Raw genomic sequence first — 23,164 nt, 5'->3', positions numbered from 1 at the left:
GCTATTTTAAATATATATATAAGGCACCCCCCTCCCCCTTTTCCCTTTTTTTGGGGCATAATTTCTAAGAACTAGGTTTGTCCCAAGAGAACCGCAATAATACATTATGCTACTTTTTCACTTTAGACTACCCTTAGGATATAATGTCAATATTTCACTTTAAAGTACCCTTATGATAGAAAATGTTCACTTGCATGGCTTAATTTAATGTGAATAATAACCCTACTTTAATAGGTTTAGTGTGCATTGTTTACTCTACTTTTGTGTGCATTGTCACTTTAATAGGTTTAGTGTGCATTGTTTTCTACTATTTGGCATCTTCCCTTTACTTGTTTAAAAATATAGTGTTTACTCTACTATTTGGCATCTTCCCTTTGCTTGCATTAAAAATAAAGTGTTTACTCTACTTTAATAGGTTTAATGTGCAGTGTTTACTCTGCTTTAGTAGGGTGTTTAGTGTGCATTGTTTTCTACTATTTGGCATCTTCCCTTTGTTTATATAAAAAATTAAATGTGTCTTGTAATTTTTTTCAAGGGCTCTTCTAGTTAGGATAAAAGTGTCAAAGAAAGGCATGAACTTAAGGAGAGATGCTAGGTTTTCTGCTGTTCTCGAGCATTTTCAACATTGCGTTTGGGGATACTCAACTTAGGTTTTGCCTCACATAAGAAGAGGCTTTACAATGTCTTTTCTTCTAGGCATCTAAGATTCAAGGATGAGCTATCATTGTGTTTAAGCTACCATGTGCTCTATGGCTTTCAAGGTATGGGATGGTTTTTACTACTCCTCTTATTCATATATGAGGTTGTTACTAGATTTTATGTTACTATATGAACATGAATTGAGCATGAATCTAGAATGTCTCCCTTAAGATAAGAGCTTCATATTGATTTATGAATGGGATATTTCCACATGAATCTAGAATGTCTCCCTTATGGTAAGTGCTTCATATTGATTTATGAATGGGAAATTTCTGCATGAATCTAGAATGTCTCCCTTAAGATAAGAGCTTCATATTGACTTTACCCCCGCCAGTGTAGTCAACAGGTAGGTTTATCTTCCCATTCCTCTTCCTAAAGGTCAACTACTTGAGTGATGTTCACAGAGATTTGTTTCCCTCTAAGTTTCCCTTGTCTTTTCTTGGCTTCCTTTTGTGTTACATTTTTCATTTCATTTTGTTTTTGTATTTCCTCCTTCTTAAGGTGAATTGCCTTCAAGGAATTTTGTGTGAGTTGCCCACAGTAGCATCGTAATTTGCTACCAATTTAGTTAACATATGCTTTTGTCATAGATATGATTAATGAAATCTTACAATGCACTCAACCATAAGAATATGGCACAACAAAAAGAGATATAGCAAGACAAAGCACAATAGACAATGCAATAGATACACAATGGAGAGAATTAAAAATTTCTAATTATACCAAAGAGGTACAAGCCACCCGTGTGCTCTCAAGTAGAGCTTAGATGGCGATCTCTAGACAGACATTGGATGGAGGATGTACCAAGTGTAGAAGGGGGTGGATACTCAAGAGCATTGGATGCATTAGCTCATGGCAAGCATGTCCATATATAGTACTATAGGCAGTGTGGTAGACGCGTATACAACGAGGGCGATTACATTGCATAGACACGGTCACCGCCCGCGTATCAAAAACGCAGCCCACCAACCACCGCCCACTAATGATGGACCTAGCATCTGAGGAAATATTCTAGGAAATATTCCTCATACCATCGCCTAACCATCATCAATCGTCCATCATTAGTTGGGGCCCAGGAGGAATGCTTGTACCCCTGACCATCTCCTAACCATCATCAATGGTCACAATAATGACCCCATCGGTGTCTAAGCCGAGGTTCCCAGTAAAGACATATGCACCATGGCTGCTCCTCATAATGGGGGCCTAACAAATGTGCATCATACATCAAAGTGAGACACATGCTGAGAGGTGGGCACTGAGTGTATACTAACATTGACAACTAGCTTTCATGGAGGGAAAATAACATTATGTCTATTTTACTACTTATTAGATCTAAGAGAAGCTTCTCCATTGAGATTATGGAATTTTTCTAGGATAATTTGGACCTTTTAATGATATGTTTAGTATTTAAACTCAAATTACAAGTGTTTAATTATGACAATCATGCAATTAAGAGTAGACATTAGATAATAACTCTTTTTGTTAAGTGAATCTATGTACAATGGATGAATAAGTAATTAGTCATTAAATCCACCAATAGATGCATTCTACATACCACATGGTTAGTTCTCATATATACAAGTGATCAAAATAACCATTACAAGGAGGTGCAGATCATGCGTTAATTTGAATTTTATAAAGCTAAATGACTTCCAAGTATCAAATCTCCTTTAACTCATGGTTTTGGTACATGGGAATTCATTTCAGTTCATCAACACCATTATGAGTAGGAAAGCTAAGCATATTCTTTTTCCCTTTCTTTGACACTCAAATGTTATGGGTTTCACGCATTGGGTTTTTTGTTACACTCAATATGCTAATTGTAATTGTTGGATTTTTTTGTCATGATATTATCTCTCCTTCTATTCATTACTTTTATTGGTTTTGGACGTAACGAACCTTTATGCTTCTTACTTTGACATTTCTCTACTAGTGCCTTAAACAGTATACTATACGCTTTCTGAGAGATGCCAATCTCATTCAGCATTGCTTGCACCTGAGTTGCATCAAGCTAGTTCTTGTTCATAAAGAACCTGACACATGCTTCTCATTGATTTTTTGAAACTTCTTTTGATACAACATCTCTTCCACTATTCCTTTTGGTACCAAATGTCTGTAATGCACTCTAGCTTTGGAATGTACCTTGGACTTTGGATGAAGTAAAGATCTAAAATAGGATAACATCAAATCTGATTACTTATGTCTAGTTTCAAACAAAGAACCTAATCTAAAAATAGAAATATATATAAAACAAGAGTTAACATTACCTTACAGCGCCTGTACTCACTTCTTCATCCCTCCACTTCCAACTTTCATTTTCTCTATGTTGCAAAGTTACCTTCTTCTTTTACGTGGCCCTAGTGATGTGTCCTTTATCCTTAAAGCATCAATCTTTTTCTCCAAGTTTTTCATTGTTTCTTTGTTTTCCATAAGCTTCTCTGCGTACAACCCATTCACTTTTTTTATTTCAGTGTTCTCTATCTATAGAAAATCCCTCTGCTGTTCTGCAACCATCGCTTTTGTTTCTAAGTGTTGGGCATAACCCAGCAAACCTTATCTACCATCACCCGTGAAATGTAGTAGGTTTGTAATGTTGTAAAATGGAGGTGGTGCATTTGTAAATGGATCCTTTGGATACATTGACCCATCGGTCCACAAGTCCAAATGACGCTCTCCATTATTCCTCCTTTGCTCTTTTTGCTCATAACATAAAAAAAATCTCTTATTTTGTTTCTTCAAAGGCTAGTACTCAGATTGTATGTCCACATGAAGATGGTAAGTATCATATGTTCTTTTACATGCACCATTTCTACTACTGTTACTGAAAATTTGAGTGTCTCCATGTGTTGTTGAAGGTGGATTAATTGGAATCCCCAAATTTGGATTAATGTTCTCATTTGCAAAGGTAGTATCTTCTGTCATCATAAAACATATTAAAGAATTAAAACAAGAATTAACTCGATTAGTAAGGACATTTTTTTTTAAAGTTTCAGCAAGAAAACCCCCACGGTTGAGATGATGATTAAAGCTTTCATCGAATCTATTAAATACATAACTACCTTAAATCTGTGAAATCTTAGTTCTGACAAGTTTTACGTGTGTCCAACAAAGAATGCCGCCTCATGATGAAAACTCATTGAAAGAATATGTATATTTTAATATATTTAAACCTACTATTATAATATTAAAAAATGAGCCGAATTGTAAATTTGGATATGTTTTAAACTTTTTTTATTTTCTCTCTAAGCTGAATTGGCACTTCTTACAGGGTCCAAAATTGAGTCCACATTTCTCCTAATGGGACACTGAGATATACAACTCTTCCTACATAATGGAACTTTAAGAAGAATATCTAATCCACACCGCTCTTATATGCCGTTATTATATGTTTTGTTATTTCCAAAAGGTACATCTCTTTCTACAAAAATATTTAATGTATATTGATCTTATATTCTCTATATTTTTTCCAAAAGGAGAAGATGGTTGGCACCTAGATATCTCTTAAAATGAAGACTCCCCAAATTTTTCTACTAATGAAATTCAAAACTATAAAGGAGTAACACAAAGGTAGTATTATGCTTATCGTTTGCAAATAAGAGCAGATACTAACGCATGTCTATTTTATGAGAAGGAAGATTATTACAACAATATATAGTGGATGCATATAGTAGTATTGAGGAATCTAGATTAGCTTGGATAAGAAACAACCAAACACATTTGAGGGTAGGGGTATATCAAGGCCTTTCAGATATGATATTAGCTAATGATGGAATCACGAATATTATGGGAAGAAGTATAGGAAGAAGGATTGTCCTATCATCATCTTTTCTAGGAGGCCCTCGATTTATGTATCAACTTTATCAAGACTCAATGGCTATAGTCAGAAACAAAGGAAAACCAGACTTATTCATTACATTCACATCTGATTCTAAATGGATAGAAATATCAGAAGCGTTGGTACCTAGACAAAATGCAAATGATCATCCAGATCTCATAGCACATGTATTTTTTGAGAAGCATAATGATTTAATGAAGTCCATAAAGAATGATAACTTATTTTGGTAAAGTAATTGGGTATGTCTTAGTGATTGAGTTTAAAAAAAGAGGCTTACCTCATTCTCATATATTATTGATCTTGGAAAATCAATACAAGCCAGCAAATATGAATGATTAGGATAAGCTGGTATGCGTAGAAATACCAAATAAAGAGATGTATCCAAAGTTACATTATAACATTACACAATTAACCATCCATGGATCATGTGGATCCATTAAACCTTCAGCATCATGCATGTCAAAAGGAAAATGTACTCCGCCATTATCACGAAAATTCTCAGAATTAACAACAGTTGACAAAGATGGTTTTCCAATTTATATGAGATGTAATGATGGACAAAAAAATTCAAGTAAAAGAAGATTTCATGGATAATATGGGTTGTACCTTACAACCCATATTTGTCATTGAAATATAAAGCACATATCAATATAGAAGTATGTTCTACCATCATAACAGTGAAATACTTTTATAAGTATATGTACAAAGGACATGAGAGAGCCATAGTAAGGTTTCAAGCAACAAATCAAACAAATTTTCAACAACTTCAAAATAAAGATGAACATATCATGGATGAAATCAACAAATTCTTAGATGCACGATATGTGTCTACCTCAGAAGCTTGTTGGAGAATCGTTGAATATGGCAGGTATGAAGAAAAGCCATATGTATAAATTTTTTAAATACAAAAAATAGTAGTTCAAATTAAAAAACATACTAAATCTAAATTATCTTATAGGTACATTTACCTAATCAAAATACAATCTTGTTTCAAGATTATGATGATGTTAGGAGAATTTTGAACACAAAGAATAGTAGAAAAACAACTCTCATTGAGTGGTTCACATGTAATGACAAAATGTTGAAGCAAATGATAAGCTTTATATTGATTTTCCAACATCATGGGTTTGGAATTCAAGTATTAACCATAAGAAAAAGAGGAAACTATATTGGACGTATGTACAATATTAGTCCTTCATCTGGAGAGTAATATTTCTTACGTATGCTATTAACAGTTTGTCAAGGATGTAAATCTTTTGAACACTTACAGACATATAATAATCATATATATCCTTCTTTTAAAGCCGCATGTATAGCAAGAGGTTTATTAGAAAGTGATCAAGAATGGAATATCTGCATGCAAGAAGCAGCCTTTCATCAAAGTGGATCACAATTGAGATATCTATTTGTAATAAACTTGACCTTTTGTGAGCCAGCAACTCTAAGATGGGATAGATTTTCAAAAGATATGTTTGAAGATTTCATACATGAAATGCATCAAACAACAGATAATTTATTGAATATTAGATCACTAGCAAAAGACAAGGCTTTAGAACATATTGAGTGCATATTGCATTAACATGGAAAAAGATTACAAGATTACACAGGTATTTCAACTACTGATATCGTTTTGAAAAAAACGTAATAAAAATATATTGAAAAGCTAACAAATAAATCTATTATGTAGGTATACCACTTGTAACAACGTAAACAATATGAAAAATATCAATGTTTTATTACAAGAAGAAAGAATATTCAATGTATACCAACAAGTAAAAATTGCTAATGAAATGGAATCAACCTTAAACGAATCTCAAATTATTGCATACAATCAAATATTGCATAGAATATATTTCTTATTTTTTACAATAATAGGGTTTTGATACCTGAAGAGGCACATGCAAGTGCTATTTGATTATTGCTTCTTATTCGAATGAGCAAACAATTATATAAAAATTATTGCTTCTTATTCGAATGAGCAAACAATTATATAAAAATGTTTTTCCTGAACCTCCGGGGCCGTCAAGAAAAAATGCAACTGGCTTCTTAGTATAAATTGCCTCTAATATTTGATTGTATACAATAATTTGAGATTTGTTTAACGTTGGTTCCATTTCATTAGCAATTTCTGCTTGTTGTTGCCGGTATACATTGAATATTCTTTCTTCTTGTAATAAAACATTGATATTTGGCATATTGTGTAAGTTTGTTATAGGTGGTATACCTATAGAATAGATTTATTTGTCAGCTTTTTAATATTTTTATAAATATTATTTTGAAAACGATAACAACAGTTGAAATACCTATGTAATCTTGTAATCTTTTTCCATGTTGATGCAATATGCACTCAATATGTTCTAAAGCCTTGTTTTTTGCTAGTGATTCAATATTCAATAAAATATATGTTGTTTAATGCATTTCATGTATGAAATCTTCATACATATCTTTTGAAAATCTATCCCATAAATCTCTTGGAGTTGCTGGCTCATAAAAGATCAATATTGTTTGCAAATAGATATCTCAATTGTGATCCACTCTGATGAAAGGCTTCTTCTTGCATGCATATATTCCATTCTTGTTCACTTTTTAATAAACCTCTTGCTATACATGCGGCTTCAAAAGAAGGATATGTATGATTATTATATGTTTATAAGTGTTCAAAAGATTTACATCCTTGACAAACTAACAAACTGTTGATAGCATATGTAAGAAATATTTCTCTCCAGCTGAAGGACTAATATTGTACATACGTCCAATACAATTTCCTCTTTTTCTTTTGGTCCATTTTTTAATACTTGAATTCCAAACCCATGATGTTGGAAAATCAATATAAAGCTTATTGTTTGCTTCAACATTTTGTTCATTACATGTGAGCCACTCAATGAGTTGTTTTTCTACTATTCTTTGTGTTCAAAATTCTTCTAAGATCATCATAATCTTGAAATAAGATTGTATTTTGATTAGGTGAATGTACCTATAAGATAATTTAGATTTAGTATGTTTTTTAATTTGAACTACTATTTTTTTGAATTATAAAAATATTACGTGTAATCTTTGTACATTTGGCTTTTCTTTATGCATGCCATATTCAAAGATTCTCCAACAGGCTTTTGAGGCAGACATATATTGCGCATCTAAGAATTTTTTGATTTCATCCACAATATGTTCATCTTGATTTTGAAGTTGTTGAAAATTTGTTTAATTTGTTGCTTGAAACCTTAATGTGGCTCTGTCATGTCCTTTTAACACATACTTATATTTCATTGTTGTGATGGTAGAACATACTTAATTTATTTAATTTGTTGCTTGAAACCTTACTATGGCTCTATCATGTCCTTTTAACACATACTTATATTTCATTGCTGCTGTGATGGTAGAACATACTTCGATATTGATATGTGCTTTATATTTCAATGACAAATATGGGTTGTAAGGTACAACCCAACGATTATGCAAGAAACCTTGAATTTTTATCCATCATTACGTCTCATATAAATTGGAAAACCATCTTTGTCAACCACTGTTGATTCTGAGAATTCTCGTGGTGGATAATGGCGAGTACATTTTCCTTTTGACATGCATGGTGCTGAAGGTTTAATGGATCCACATGGTCCATGGATGTTGAATTGTATAATGTTATGATGTAACTCTGGATACATCTCTTTATTTGGTATTTTTGTGCATACCAGCTTATCATAATCATTTATATTTACTGGCTTGTATTGATTTTCCAAGATTAACAATATATGAGAATGAGGTAAGCCTCTTTTTTTAAACTCAATCTGAGATATGCCCAATTACTTTACCAAATAAGTTATCATTGTTTATGGACTTCATTAAATCATTATACTTGTAAAAGAATACACATGTTGTGATATTTGGATGATCATTTGCATTTTGTCCAGGTAACAATGCTTCTGATATTTCTATCCATTTAGAATTACACATGAATGTAATGAATAAGTCTGGTTTTCCTTTGTTTCTGACTATAGCCATTGAGTCTTGATAAGGTTGATACATAAACCGAGGGCATCCTAGAAAAGATGATGGCAGGACAATCCTTCTTCCTATACTTCGTCCCACCATAATATTTGTGATTCCATCATTAGATGATATTATATCTGAAAGGCCGTGATATACGTCTGCCCTCAATATTTCTTAGTTCTTATCCAAGTTAATCTAGATTTCTAAATACTACTATACGTATCCACTATATATTGTTGTAATAATCTTCCTCCTCATAATAGACACGCATTAGTATCTCCTCTTAACGATAAGCCTAATATTGCCTTTGTGTTACTCGTTTATGGTTTTGAATTTCATTAGTAGACAAATTCGAGGAATCTTCATTTTGGGAGATATCTAGGTGCCAACCATCTTCTCCTTTTGGAAAAAATATAGAGAATATAAGATCAATATTTATTAAATATTTTTGTAGAAAGAGATGTACCTTTTGGAAATAACAAAACATATAATAACGATGTATAAGAGCGGTGTAGATTAGATATTCTTCTTAAAGTTCCATTATGTAGGAAGAGTTGTATATCTCGGTGTCCTAACTCAAAATCATCTTCTTGACTTGGTAAAATGGCTGCTACTTCACTTGAAGTAGCTGCTATATATTGCTTAGATGTTGATCGAGACTCATAAATCACCATTTTCAAAATGAGCATATGGTTGATGAGTTATTAGTTCAGCCATTGCTTTAAAAGTATGATCATAAGGATTGTAAACATGTAGCATATCTTGCAATATTTGTAGAGTTGAAGAATCTAAATCTAGCATGCCGTTAATCCGATTTTGCAACTCTTGACCAATATCATACATGAATAATTGTGCATAACGGGGCAATTTTGCTTGTTCTCTGTTTGGTATTAAATTACCAATGCGATGATATGTACTTCTATGAATACAAAAAGTATAAATACCTTTGTTTTTGTACAGAAACTTTCATCGATTTAAGCACCCATGGATACAAAAGCAAGCCTAGACTGTTATATGCCCTTATGTTCTTTTTGAAATTTCTACTTTTTACATCATTCTCTTGAAGTAGTTTTTTTAATACCTCAAGTGGCTCTTCTAGAGGTAATAATGAAATACTTTCAAGTTTACAAACAGTGCTTTCCCATAATGTAGTCTCTTCTTTTTTTGTTTCTACTTTTTCCATAGCTTTGCTTTATAAAAAAAGTATTCAAATTCCATTGGTCCAAGAGAATGACATGATATATGTGTATTAATAAGTAATGAGGACATAGATGGATGTGGTAAATACTCTCGCTGTAAGAACTCATGGAGCTATAGAATGAATGCTTTCTTGATTATTTGTATGGGTACTATTTTTAACTCCTTGTTGTTGACCAAAGATATTTATATCTTTGCATTCTTATTGAAGACAATTGTCTTGCATTATTTTGTCAAACTCTTCGTATATTGAATGCAAAATTTATGCACGAGTAGATATTTGACTTAGTCTTCCCATTGTCTGCATGATTTTTTCATATTAGTTAAATGTGTGTGTGTGTGTGTGTGTGTGTGTGTGTGTGTGTGTGTGTGTGTGTGTGTATAGTAAGTTACAATTTGTTTACTTTAATACACTTTTTTTAATTATTAAAGTTTAATATTTTAATTTCAAATATATTCTAGTTTCTTAATATATCTTTTTAGATTTTGATCATAATAAGATAAGATTAATGATACATTTGCTTGATAGTCAAATTATAATCATTAATAAATTTATTCGGGTCATACATTATTTTTTGAAGCCAATAGCTTTAATTGAGAACTAAACCTAATGTTTATAGCATTTAATCTATTTAAATTACTTCTAAGAGATAATTTCTTTGTATTTCTTCTCTTAACTCCATTGTTTGGAGAGCAAATATCTCTTTAAATTCTTTAGAATATTTTTATATATTCTTAATGTTAAGATTTTTTTGTATATTCTTTCAACTCTTTGATATCTTGTTGTATATGATTTGTATTTGATATCAAAGTTCTTGATGAATTTTCCAAATTTGTTCTTAAGGGCACTATTCCATCTATGCTTGTTCCATTGATTTCACTCCATATATATCCTAACTATCTCATGTATATACTATGATTTTTCTCAATTAGATCTAGCAAATCTTTAATTACTTGTGAGCTTATTGCCATATGGCTTTTTTTAATATTCAATAACGAACATTTCCTTCCCTTCTTATTTGCAATTTCACTTTCAATATATTTTTCTGGACGCTTCTTTGTTCGTCGTAAGCTTTTTCGTGTGGTTGTGATGATTCTACTACTTCGTAATCTATGCATGTCTGATTGTTTTTATTTATATCTTCATTAGATAAACTCATGATTCTAACGATCAATAAAAAGCACATTAATTAAATTTTATCTTTTAAAATTTGTTACATCTATTTTTTTATAAAGTTTCCTTAGAGAGACCCTGACTGACTTGGGAGAGAGATTGATTCAATAGTTGGATGGCATTTCCGTTGATGCCAGAAGATGGTTGCTATCATCAAAGGCCATAGACTCATATACATGTAATTGCACCTTTTTGAATATTTAAGATAAAAAGATGCTTAGAGAGACCTTGAGTGACATGAGAGAGTTATTGATTCAATCGGTGGATGGCATTTTCATCGATATGGCAGAAGATGGTTGCTATCATCAAAGGCAACGCACTCATATACATGTAATTGCACCTTTTCGAATATCAACATTTATATATATCTTCGAAATTCTATTCTTTCAATACGTGTCCGCATTGAGCCAAGCTTGTTTATATAGTATAGAGGGTCTAAGAACATTTTATAAGATATATATTAACCTTTAATAATGCAAGCTCATCAAAACTAGGATAAAGAAAGTAATAAGCACCCTGCGCCCTCCGGTAGTTTGTTTTTGTTTTTATTTTTGTTTTTTTGCTATATTCCTTTCTCCCTCAAATGTGTTATTTTATATTTTTCAAAAAAACTAGTAGTCCCTATTAGCAAGTTGTTTGTTAGTTTTCGCATGGTTGAAATTCAACAATTAAAAATGTGGCAAGATCCAGCACTACAACCTTGTCCTCTCCAATAGGGACTCGACTCTATAAGTTTCTCATGGTTAAAATTCAAAAATGAGAAATGTGGCAAGATTCACCACTACAACCTTATCCTCTCCAATAAGGACCCCTAAGTTTGTAATCAATTAATTAGTGAATGGTGATCTAATTATAAAGGTATTATTAAGGTGAAAGACTTTAAAAAAATAAAAATTAATGCATCTGTATGCTTTTATGTGTGTGTCTTGCAAAGGCCTCCAAAACCAATAGTCTTCTCCTAGATTGGTCTTAAGGGTTCTTACGGCCATTATTACTTCCTCTTCACCTTACATGAGTGACAACAACATTGGGAGATCAGTCTGCATGCAAGGGATTACATCGTATATTTGGTTTGTGAGCTAAGGAGAAGCAATTAAAGGGCATCAATTGGATGCTTCTAAGAAACAATTAGGGAAGCGATTAATGTGACTATCATAACATGCTACCAAGAAGCCAATTAGAGTGATTAATTACAATGAGAAGCTACTAGAGGCTTTTGATTAAGAGGATCTTATTGTAAGTGTCATAACAAGCTACCAAGAAGCAATCAGAGTGATTAATTACAATGAGAAGCTACTAGAGGCTTTTAATTAAGAGGCTACTAATTCAGATTATGGCATTCAAGTTGTGGGAGAAGGCAACCAACTGCCAAGCGCGTGAAGGTAAAAGCTTGCTTGTTGCGTCAAAGGTTGCATCTACCATAGCATTTATGAACCAGTACGGTCCATCAATTCTTGTAAAATTCTCTTCCATTGGAAAATTTTCCATAATATGTATGGTTATGCTTTTCTCTTCTTCAATGCACCAAATTGGAAATGTTTTTTTTTTAATTAGAATATAGAGCCCATGTATCATATAATGATGATCTCTCTTTCCATAAGTGTCATCGAGAAATGTTAATAATATCAAAATAAAATCTTACTGGATTTTCAAGCTTGATAAGTCCTTTGCAATCCATTTCTTAAAAAACCATGCCTTTAGTTAATACTACTATTGTTTTGAAGATGTGTTTTACTATATTTGGCTACAACTCATCCATCATTGGTGAGCTCAAGAAAGAAAATAGAGAGTTTTCTATGTATGCACTACTTCTTGAGCCTAACTTTTGTGAAATTTGTATGCATGTGTTGGGAACCATTGATGTCATGTCTAAGGTAAACCTAAGTACTTTAGAACTTGATCCATATGCTAAATTACTATTAGAGTTTTTGGCGTCACTACTAATGTTCTTGGTGTCAATACAAATCCAGTCTGCACGTCAACATGTGAACTCAGAGGTGTTTGAGAAGCTTGGTTCACCAGTACATATTGAAGCAACATTCATTGCTAAAGACAAAGAGGTACTCTTTAACCAGCACAACAATATTTTCTTTGATCTTGAAGCTTCGCAAAGGTACGGAGTTTAGTTCATTGAGATTAGTCAAGAATAATGTGAAGGAGTTCTAAAATTTGTTTTGAAACTGGAGGATGAGTGTGAGATTTTAAAGAACAGAAAAAATGGAGAGGGTTACTATCACTCTAATGAACAGGGCCTTAGACACATCAATTACAAAAGATGATGCAAGATATTTCAGTGTTCAATCGGAGAATAACATATTGTCGCTTGGATCTTTTGAGGTATCTTCTTTATCATTGAATATGACTGTGTATTACGTTGAAATAATTTAAACACGAAACTTGTATTAAATATGAGCTTCTTCCTAATGACACAGGTGGATAAAGAAGACTTTGAAATTTTGCATTGGGTGTTTCATCAAACTACAATTCCATCACTTATTAGTGAGCAAAGAAATGGAAGGGCCATTCATGTGCCTGGGTTCGGTGACTATAAAGTGGAATGGCACATGGCAGGTGATTTGAAGACTCTAAAATGCATGTATAACATAAGCAAAGGTGCAAATGCAAAGAGTCCATGTCTATATTTCATGTCAAGTGCCAAGACTTTAGATCGTGTACTATGGAACAAAGCTCCTGATAGGCATTTAAAAGATAAAGATTTCAAAGTAGTGCTTGATATTCCTCTATCCAGAGTGCACATATGCACATTGCATGCACTGTGTAGAATTGTAGAGAAGCTGGTGTATTTGTACATATGCTTTGCATGGACGTTAAAGCCTAAAAAAGAATCTTTAAAATCAATCAAAGCAATAGAAAAAGTGCCATCAGACATTGGCTTGCATGGGGGGCATGTTAAAATTGAGGAGGATGACAAGGGGGTAGCAAAGTACCAAAAAAACCATTAATAGGTGGTGTGCAAGCTAAAAGATTTTTATCATACTGCCTCAAATACTATCGAGATAAAAACAAGCAAAAGATGTTTAATCGATGGAAAGATCTACATAATGCAGTCAAGGACATTGGAAATGAAGGTTCAATCCAAAATCAGAAGGCAGATGTGTGGATTTCACGACAAGATCTTTGCATTCATGGAGAAAAGGAGCTGGAGCAATAGTGAGATAAAATTATTTGAAAACTCATTGCAGGATGGAGTGATCAACATGTAACTCATTACATGGTAAGAACTTTAAAAACTGCTGCAATCTCAATACTGTGAGACCAACTAATACATACATTTGATTTCTTTCTATTTTGTCATTGATTGCAGCATATACTATATAATCATACACCATATTTTGCAAAGACATACGGTTCATTGACAATATGGTCAACTCAAGGCATGGAGAAGTCACATTACATGGCAAGAACAGGTTACTTTAAGCACACTAGACACGGTGGAGGCAAGAATCGAGCTAATAGTCTTTTAGAGTTACATCAATGGACTTACAAGAAATTGATTCACAAAGCAAAACAAAAAGACACATTCAAGTCCTGATCATTGACACATGCAATACAATTGATTAATAAAGAAAAGCGACAATGTGCTTGGAACCAGTCAACTGCGAGAGAGCGCCATCAGTTGTGGCATCGCTCAAGAGTCAGGGTTGGGAGAAGGTGGTCTAGATGAGGTGGGCTTGATCTTTTTTAGTGGTCTTCCTTCTTCGTCTTCTTTTTCCTCTTCTTCCTCTTCATCTGCCCCGAGAGATCTATTTTTGACATCTGCACCGTTGGAGCCAACAGTTCGGACCGGCTTTTTCTTGTTCTTATTAGATATCTTTTTCCATATGGATGCAATGTGTCTCAGTCTGTAATTCCTGCTACTACAATAGCATGCACTGTATATGAAAGGTAGGAGGGGTATCTTAGTGCTTGGCAACCATACCCTTGACCAAACACCCGCAGTGCAAACTGTTTCTCGACAAGCACCACCTTCTCAGCATTTAAAGGCACTTCGTGTCCACCACAAAACCTGGATAGTACTTTGAATGCGAATAAAGAGAATTTCACATTGTCTTTTGAGAACTCCTTGTGAAATATAATGATCTGCGTATTAAAATTGTAATCATCATGACTCATGTCACTGCTTGCTGTTGTCAATTTTAAGCAAGTGTCATAAATTGCATGTACCTTTTGATGATTCAAATGTCTTATATATTGAGTGAGAGCAACATCCTTTCCATGACCTGTTGACTTTGAAACTGAAGCACCGGGATGATCTTGAGCCTCCTGCTCTCTTCAGGAAATCATCATCATATACAAAAACCTAGTACCAATGTTATATGTTTAATTGACACAATCGACAAAGTCCACGTAAATCAAATTCTTATAGTTTGAAAAATCTTCGGCTCTATTATCAGTTGATTTTCATCATCCTCAAGCATGGATCTTTTCCACAAAGGGATCGTGGACTTACTGTCTTCATGCACAGTAGGTGCCAAAAATTTACCCATATCTACCAATTATTATTATTTTAAGTTGTGTAAATGTTATTTTAAGATGCATTTTGAGCATAATTTTACTCAATTTACTTGAATTCTTGCTTTCAAATGCCAAATTTCTCCATATTCGGAAGCCTCTTCCTCATTGGTTGAGTGCCACTCTCTCTCTAAAAATAAAAGGTCCAAAAATGAGTCCACAAATGTAACTAAAAATCATCTCCCTTGACCTGGTAAAATGTTGCTACTTCTCTTGAAGTAGGTGCTATATATTACTTAAATGTTGATCGAGACTCATAAATCACCATTTTCAAATGAGCATATGGTTGATGAGTTATTAGTTCACCCACCATTACTTTAAAAGTATGATCATAAGGATTGTAAACATGTAGCATATCTTGCAATATTTGTAGAGTTGAAGAATCTAAATCTGGCATGCCGTTAATCCAATTTTGCAACTCTTGATCAGTATCATACACATATAATTTTGCATAACCTGGCAATTTTGCTTGTTCTCTGTTTGGTAATAAATTACCAATGTGATGATATGTACTTCCATGAATACGAAAAGTATAAATACCTTTGTTTGTACAGAAACAATCATCGATATGAGCACCCATGGATACAAAAGCAAGAAGATTGTTATATACCCTTTATGTTCTTTTTGAAATTTCTACTTTTTATATCATTCTCTTGAAGTAGTTTTTTTAATACCTCAGGTGAATCTTCTAGAGATAATAATGAAATACTTTCAAATTTACAACAATGCTTTTCCATAATGCAGTCTCTTCTTTTTTTTTGTTTCTACTTTCCATAGCTTTGCTTTATAAAAAAAGCATTCAAATTCCACTGGTCCAAGAGAATGACATGATATATGTGTATTGAGTAATGAAGACATAGATGGATGTGGTAAATACTCTCTCTGTAAGAACTCATGAGCTATAGATTGAATGCTTTCTTGATAATGAGTTCTTATTGAAGACGCATTATTTCGTCAAACTCTTCATATTGAATGCAAAATTTGTGCACGGGTAGATATTCGACTTGATCTTTCTATTGTCTGCATGCTTTTTTCATATTAGTTATATATATATATATATAAAGTTACAATTTGTTTACTAAGTGTGTGTGTGTGTGTGTGTGTGTGTGTGTGAGAGAGAGAGAGAGAGAGAGAGACAGAGAGAGAGAGAGAGAGAGAGAGTTTCTATGTGAGAGAGTGTTCGTGAAGACAGAGAGAGAGAGAGAGTGTGTGTGTGTGTGTGTGTGCGTGTACATGAGAGAGAGAGAGAGAGAGGCTGAGAATTTCTATGTAGGAGATAGTTTGTGTGGGAGGAGATAGTGTGTGTTTTCATTAGTGTATGTGCGGTGTGTACATGTGTGTGTGTGTGTGTGTGTGTGTGTGTGTGTGTGTGTGTGTGTGTGTGTGTGTGTGTGTGTGTGAGAGAGAGAGAGAGAGAGAGAGAGAGACGACAGATAATTTTTACGAAGGAGATAGTTTGTGTGGGAGGAGAGAGTATGCGTTTAGATTAGTGTATGTGCGGTGTGTACATGTGTGTGTGTACATGGGTGTGTGTGTGTGTGTGTGTGTGTGTGTGTGAGAGAGAGAGAGAGAGAGAGAGAGTATATGCATACATGTGCGTACATCTGCATCTATGTGTAGAATGTGCGAGAGAGAGAAAGAGTGAGATGGGGCAGACCTGGAGAGAGAGAGAGAGAGAGAGAGAGAGAGAGAGAGAGAGAGAGAGAGAGAGATAGTGAAAAGAGAGAGAAAGAGAGTGAGAGAGAGAGAATAAAAAGTATCTTTATATATAAATTGTGTGTGTGTGTGTGTGTGTGTGTGTGTGAGAGAGAGAGAGAGAGAGAGAGAGAGAGAGAGAGATTACATGTAAGATGCATTTATTTGAGAGTGAGCACACCTCACCACTACCATTAAAATTTAATTAATTAAAATTATATATGTGTGTGAATCTATTTAAGTGTGTGTGTGTGTGTGTGTGTGTGTGAGAGAGAGAGAGAGAGAGAGAGAGAGAGAGAGAGAGAGTTTCTATGTGAGAGAGTGCGTGAAGACATAGAGAGAGAGAGAGAGAGTGTGTGTGTGTGTGTGTGCATGAGAGAGAGAGAGAGAGAGAGAGGCTGAGAATTTCTATGTAGGAGATAGTTTGTGTGGGAGGAGATAGTGTGTGTTTTCATTACTGTATGTGCGTGGTGTGTACGTGTGTGTGTGTGTGAGAGAGAGAGAGAGAGAGAGAGAGAGAGAGAGAGAGATGACAGATAATTTCTACGTAGGAGATAGTTTATGTGGGAGGAGACTGTAAGGTTCCCCCCTTCCAAAAATAGGGGAAACACTTAAGATAGTCCACTAAGTCTTAACTTGGAGAAAATTTCCTACTCATCAACACCTTGACCATGTAGAGATTCAAGGATACGATTCATAGGTAAGACCTAGTTCTATCCCACAGGGGGAGCGTGATCTTCTAAACATCAAATCACCCATAGGATAATTGATCATAAATTGGGTAACTACTAGACTTGATTTTTAGAGGCAACACTTTTTTCCTCATCTTATGCAAGGCACAGCCCCGCAGCCATCGCCGCTGGCTTAGTCTTCTAGAATAGAGTTGCCCAGAAACCTATTTATCTAGCGTAGGGCTTTCACTTAATCTATTGGAAAGCTACCCGACTAATCAGGTCCACCCGTCCATAAGAAGGTGCCATCGGGGCATTCCATCCTCCCACTTTCCACCCTACTCACGCATCAATTTGTTTTCTAATTAATTCTACCACACTGTTTAACATAAATAAACATGTTCCTTAATTAAGGTCCTTTTCACAAGGTTTGTTAAAACAGCCTTTTTCCACAATACAATAATGCCAAAGACAAGATTTATTTAAAAAAAAGTTTACACATGAATCAAGAAAAATGGGCTTTCTTATTCTTTTTCTTTATACCGCCGATGATCTAGAATTCGACCTTCCAGCCTCTACATGCTGGGCAAAACTCTACGGGACCATACACCACTAGGTAGAAATCTCTTTTTTTTTTAATTACACATCTGGTGCCTTGGGATTGACACATCCAAAGATTATGAGGATTGACACATCTGAGACGATTAGTTTTCTGAAAATTACACATCTAGTATCTTGGGATTAACACATTTAATAGCATGATCCTCTGGAAATTACACATCTAGTATCTTGGGATTAACACATCTAATAGCATGATCCTCTGGAAATTACACATCCGAAGTTAGACCCATGTTTGTCTGAGATGGGTTCTAGATCTTGGATCGTCCTAGTGTAAAGCATCCAATGGATGACATTCACACGTCAACTATTCAAACCTTAATGGAGTTGCAATCTTAATAATTTATAATATGCGAACTAATGAGATATATCCTGAAAATTTCTCTAAACAAAGTTTTGGTCTATCCTTCTATTCAGTCTCTCACTAGATTCTTAATTTGATCACCCTATGTTTTTCCTCACAAAAGGTTTTCTCTCCAATCTAATTTCTCAAATTTATTGTACAAATATCTTGCGTGTGCACCCACAAGATACAAGCACAATTTCATATAGGATGATTATCTCAATATGTGAGGATATTCAAATCACTTCTATGGCCAGTAGAGATGATTGATTCGTCCCCATATGATAAACAATCACTTGTTTTAATCCCTTTGATAGTTAACCTTTGAAAAATAAATCACTTGTTTTAATCCTTTTTATAGTTAATCTTTGAAAAATATATCCTAGGAACTAAGATCGGCTCTGATACCACTTGTAAGGTTCTTCCCTTCCAAAAATGGGAGAAACACTTAAGATAGTCCACTAAGTCTTAACTTGGAGAAAATTTCCTATTCATCGACACCTTGACCATGTAGAGTTTCAAGGATACGATTCATAGGTAAGACCTAGTTCTATCCCGCAGCAGGGAGAGCGTGATCTTCTAAATATCAAATCACCCATAGAGTAATTGATCATAAATTGGGCAACTACTAGACTTGATTTTTAGAGAACGCTTTTTTCCTCATCTTATGCAAGGCACAGCCGCCGCTGGCTTAGTCTTCTAGAATAGAGTTGCCCAAGAACCTATTTATCTAGCGTAGGGCTTTCACTTAATCTGTTGGAAAGCTACCCGACTAATCGGGTCCACCTGTCCATAGGAAGGTGCCGTCGGGACATTCCATCCTCCCACTTTCCACCCTACTCACGCATCAATTTGTTTTCTAATTAATCCTACCACACTGTTTAACATAAATAAACATGTTCTTTAATTAAGACCCTTTTCACAAGGTTTATTAAAACAGCCTTTTTTCACAATACAATAATGCCAAAGACAAGATTTATTTAAAAAAAAGTTTACACATGAATCAAGCAAAACCGGCTTTCTTATTCTTTTCCTTTATACCACCGATGATCTAGAATTCGACCATCCAGCCTCTACATGCTGGGCAAAACCCTACGGGACCATACACCTCATCGTCGATCGCTGGCGAGGACTCAAGCCGGCCTGTCACTCTCTCAGGCTCCATCGCTCGATCCTCCCGTCCCTCAGAGGGATGTCTGCATACTAGGATGGGCTAATTCACCGCACTAGCCTAGGCCCTCAGAACTAGACAGCATCACAATCACTTGCCTCAATCGGCGAACCTCATTCTCCCAATGGTATGAGGGATACCATGGACCAACTCCATGTCTTACTAACGTCTCCGCCGTCCGACTATACAAGCACAAGAACGGGACAACGTCAAGGCAGAGAGAGTTGTACCTGTACCTTAATTTAACCAAGATAACAATCCATTTACTCACTAAACCATAGGACTAGAATCCATGTTACCTTCTTAAGAAAACAATCCTTTTCACAAAGATTTTTGCATTTCAACTTGAGATTGCAATAAGATATTCTTTATTTAAGGCATATGCTATTGTTTAAAAGAATACAAACTTTAACTATAGTAAATCAATCAAATAGATCACTATTAACAATTAATAGAGAAGTCGGGACCATACCTCAATCCCTAAGAATAATATATAATTGAAAAACAAAATATGTATATACCTTATAAAAATTTATCGTTTATCGTTGCCTTTGCTCGTTAACAAGAGCTTTAGAACTTGACATATGAGAATAGAGTCTTCTAATACCTTGTCTTTTGATTGAAATCATCCAATAATTCCCAAGCTTTATCTCCTCTTACTCGTACTGTGACTATTCTCTCTTTCTAGGATCTATGGCAAAATAGCCTTCTTCTCTTACAGGGCTACGGCATACTATTCTTTCTCTAAAAGAAAAGCTATAGAGTTTTGGTCTCTTCCTTCGAAAGACCATAGCAATCTAACCTTCTCTTCTAAGATATTAGATAAGAATGAAGGGATATATACATCTCAAGCTCTAAGATTACCTTGAGACTACTTGCTTCCTTCTTACAGTTTTTCCTTTGTAGAGACCCTGACAGAATCAGCAAATTATTTTGACCATAACTTTGATAAAAACTCAGAATATGGTCATATAACCAGTCAAAAGAACCGGAATATATCTGGTCTACAAGCCAACGCGGATAGAATAGGTAAAAACGTCTATATATAGCCATAAACGCGCCATCTTTAGAAACGCATTATTTTTCTACATTTTTAGTATGCACAGACTCTAAATATGTAAAAGTACTCTAAATATGACCTCTTATCACCTAAATTCAAATTTCTATTTTGGAGATACTTATCTCTTAATAAAACTATTCTTGCCTTCTTATTTCTTTTAAGATTTTTGGAGCTAATAATTTTATTCTAACACTTTCCTAATGTTTCTAATCTTAACTCTTCTCTAGGTACACTCTCTTTCCTTCTTGAAATCTATATTAAAAGAGACACATACATACATGGCTTAGGAGAGACCTTACAGAGACAGTGTGCGTTTAGATTAGTATATGTGCGGTGTATACATGTGCGTGTGTGTGTGTGTGTGAGAGAGAGAGAGAGAGAGAGAGAGAGAGAGTATATGTCTGTACGAGAGAGTGAGATGAAACAGACCTAGAGAGAGAGAGAGAGAGAGAGAGAGAGATGTAATGAGAAAGGGTGAAAAGAGAGAGAGAGTGAGAGAGAATAAAAAGTATCTTTTAGTAAAATATAAATTAAACAAAAAACATATATGTATGTGTGTATACATGTGTTTTTATTTACATTTATATATACATACATTATATATATATATATATATATATGTATATGTATATACATATATATATGTATATGTATATATATATATATATATGTTTGTGTGTGTGTGTTTAGATGTATGTATGATATATCTATCTATATAATTAAAAGTGACCACAACTTATCACCCATCTCCGCACATTAAAATTTAATCAAAATTAATTAAATTATGTCGATGTTTGAATTTATATTTTTAAATACATGTATATATGTATAAGTATATGTGTCTATGTATAGGTTTATGTATCTAAAACATAATATTGTATATACTATATATTTACATGTGTGTGTGCGTGAGAGAGAGAGAGAGAGAGAGAGAGAGAGAGAGAGAGAGTAAGTGAGAAAGAGAGAGAGATTGAACACGTGTGTGTGTGTGTGTGTGTGTGTGTGTGAGAGAGAGAGAGAGAGAGAGAGAGAGAAAGAGAGAGGGTGTGTATATGTGTGTGCATGTGAGAGAGAGAGAGAGTTTCAACATTTGAGAGTGTGTACGTGACAGAGAGAGGGAGAGGGCGTGTGTGTGTGTGAGAGACAGAGAGAGAGAGAGAGAGAGAGAGATGGTTGTAGAGAGGGAATAGTTCTTTTCTGGAACCTTGGTCGGCCGCAGCAACGCGCGGGTGCAATACTAGTAGTAGTTCAATGTACGAGAGCAAAAGTGCATAAGCTTATGACGCAGGCCATAAGCTGATCCACTTAAATGTGGGCTGCTCACTATTAACGAACAGGCAAGCTTACACCACCGGCTGAATACCAATACAAGAAAACCAATTTTGTTGTTTTTAGTAGGAAAAATTAAGCTTCGTGCTCAAGCGAATACTTACAGCCGACGAGAACAAAGCTGCGCAGAAGGAAGATTTTGGTACGTCAGGTCCACCAATGAAACATCAGCTATATCATGAATTGGGTTTGACATCATGAAACTCACATTCGAAAGTGAAGAAACAAACCACCAGTCATAAAGGGTGACTAAATAACAAAAGAGGCTGTCCAAAGTGGGTGAGGTTTCACTAATCAAGGTTCATTAAAAAACCATAGGGCTTGAAAAGTTGTACAAAATCACAAATAATTACGAAGTCCCACAGATCTCAAGGCATGACTTATCACCTTTGCAACCTCTTCCCCAAGGTTCTATACCTGGCTCCCTACATGCCAGATTTGCAAGGGTGCAAAATCTCACCTTTTTATTTAACTGAATGGGCATGTCTGCTCTCTACTCAACTTTATATTACAGTGCTACCATGTAATGTGGTCAGTGTAAGTCCTTTTTTTTCTGGGGAAAAGATCCTCCTATTAGTTAATGAAAAACAGCCATGATGGGCTAAATACAACCACAAAGGGCTAGATACAATCAGTGTAAGTCTTCTTATGACTTCACCTCTAGTTTTCTCAGGAGGATGTAAAGGATGGCAGGGTGAGTTGCAACTAGATTTACATAATTACAATAGATTATTAAAAAAAGCCTACAAATTTACTATCATGTATTGTTACTAGGAAAGTAAAATGATAGTGATAGGCTGGGAAGCGTATTAAAAAGCCAATTAGCATGGTAAGCACCATTAGTAATTTAAGGAA

The sequence above is a fragment of the Cibotium barometz genome, chromosome 18 (genome assembly GCF_041138505.1).
Source record: "Cibotium barometz isolate CiBa-2024 chromosome 18, ASM4113850v1, whole genome shotgun sequence".
NCBI lineage: Eukaryota > Viridiplantae > Streptophyta > Polypodiopsida > Cyatheales > Cibotiaceae > Cibotium > Cibotium barometz.
The sequence above is the reverse complement of the archived record's forward strand: the minus strand, read 5'-3'. Positions refer to the sequence as shown.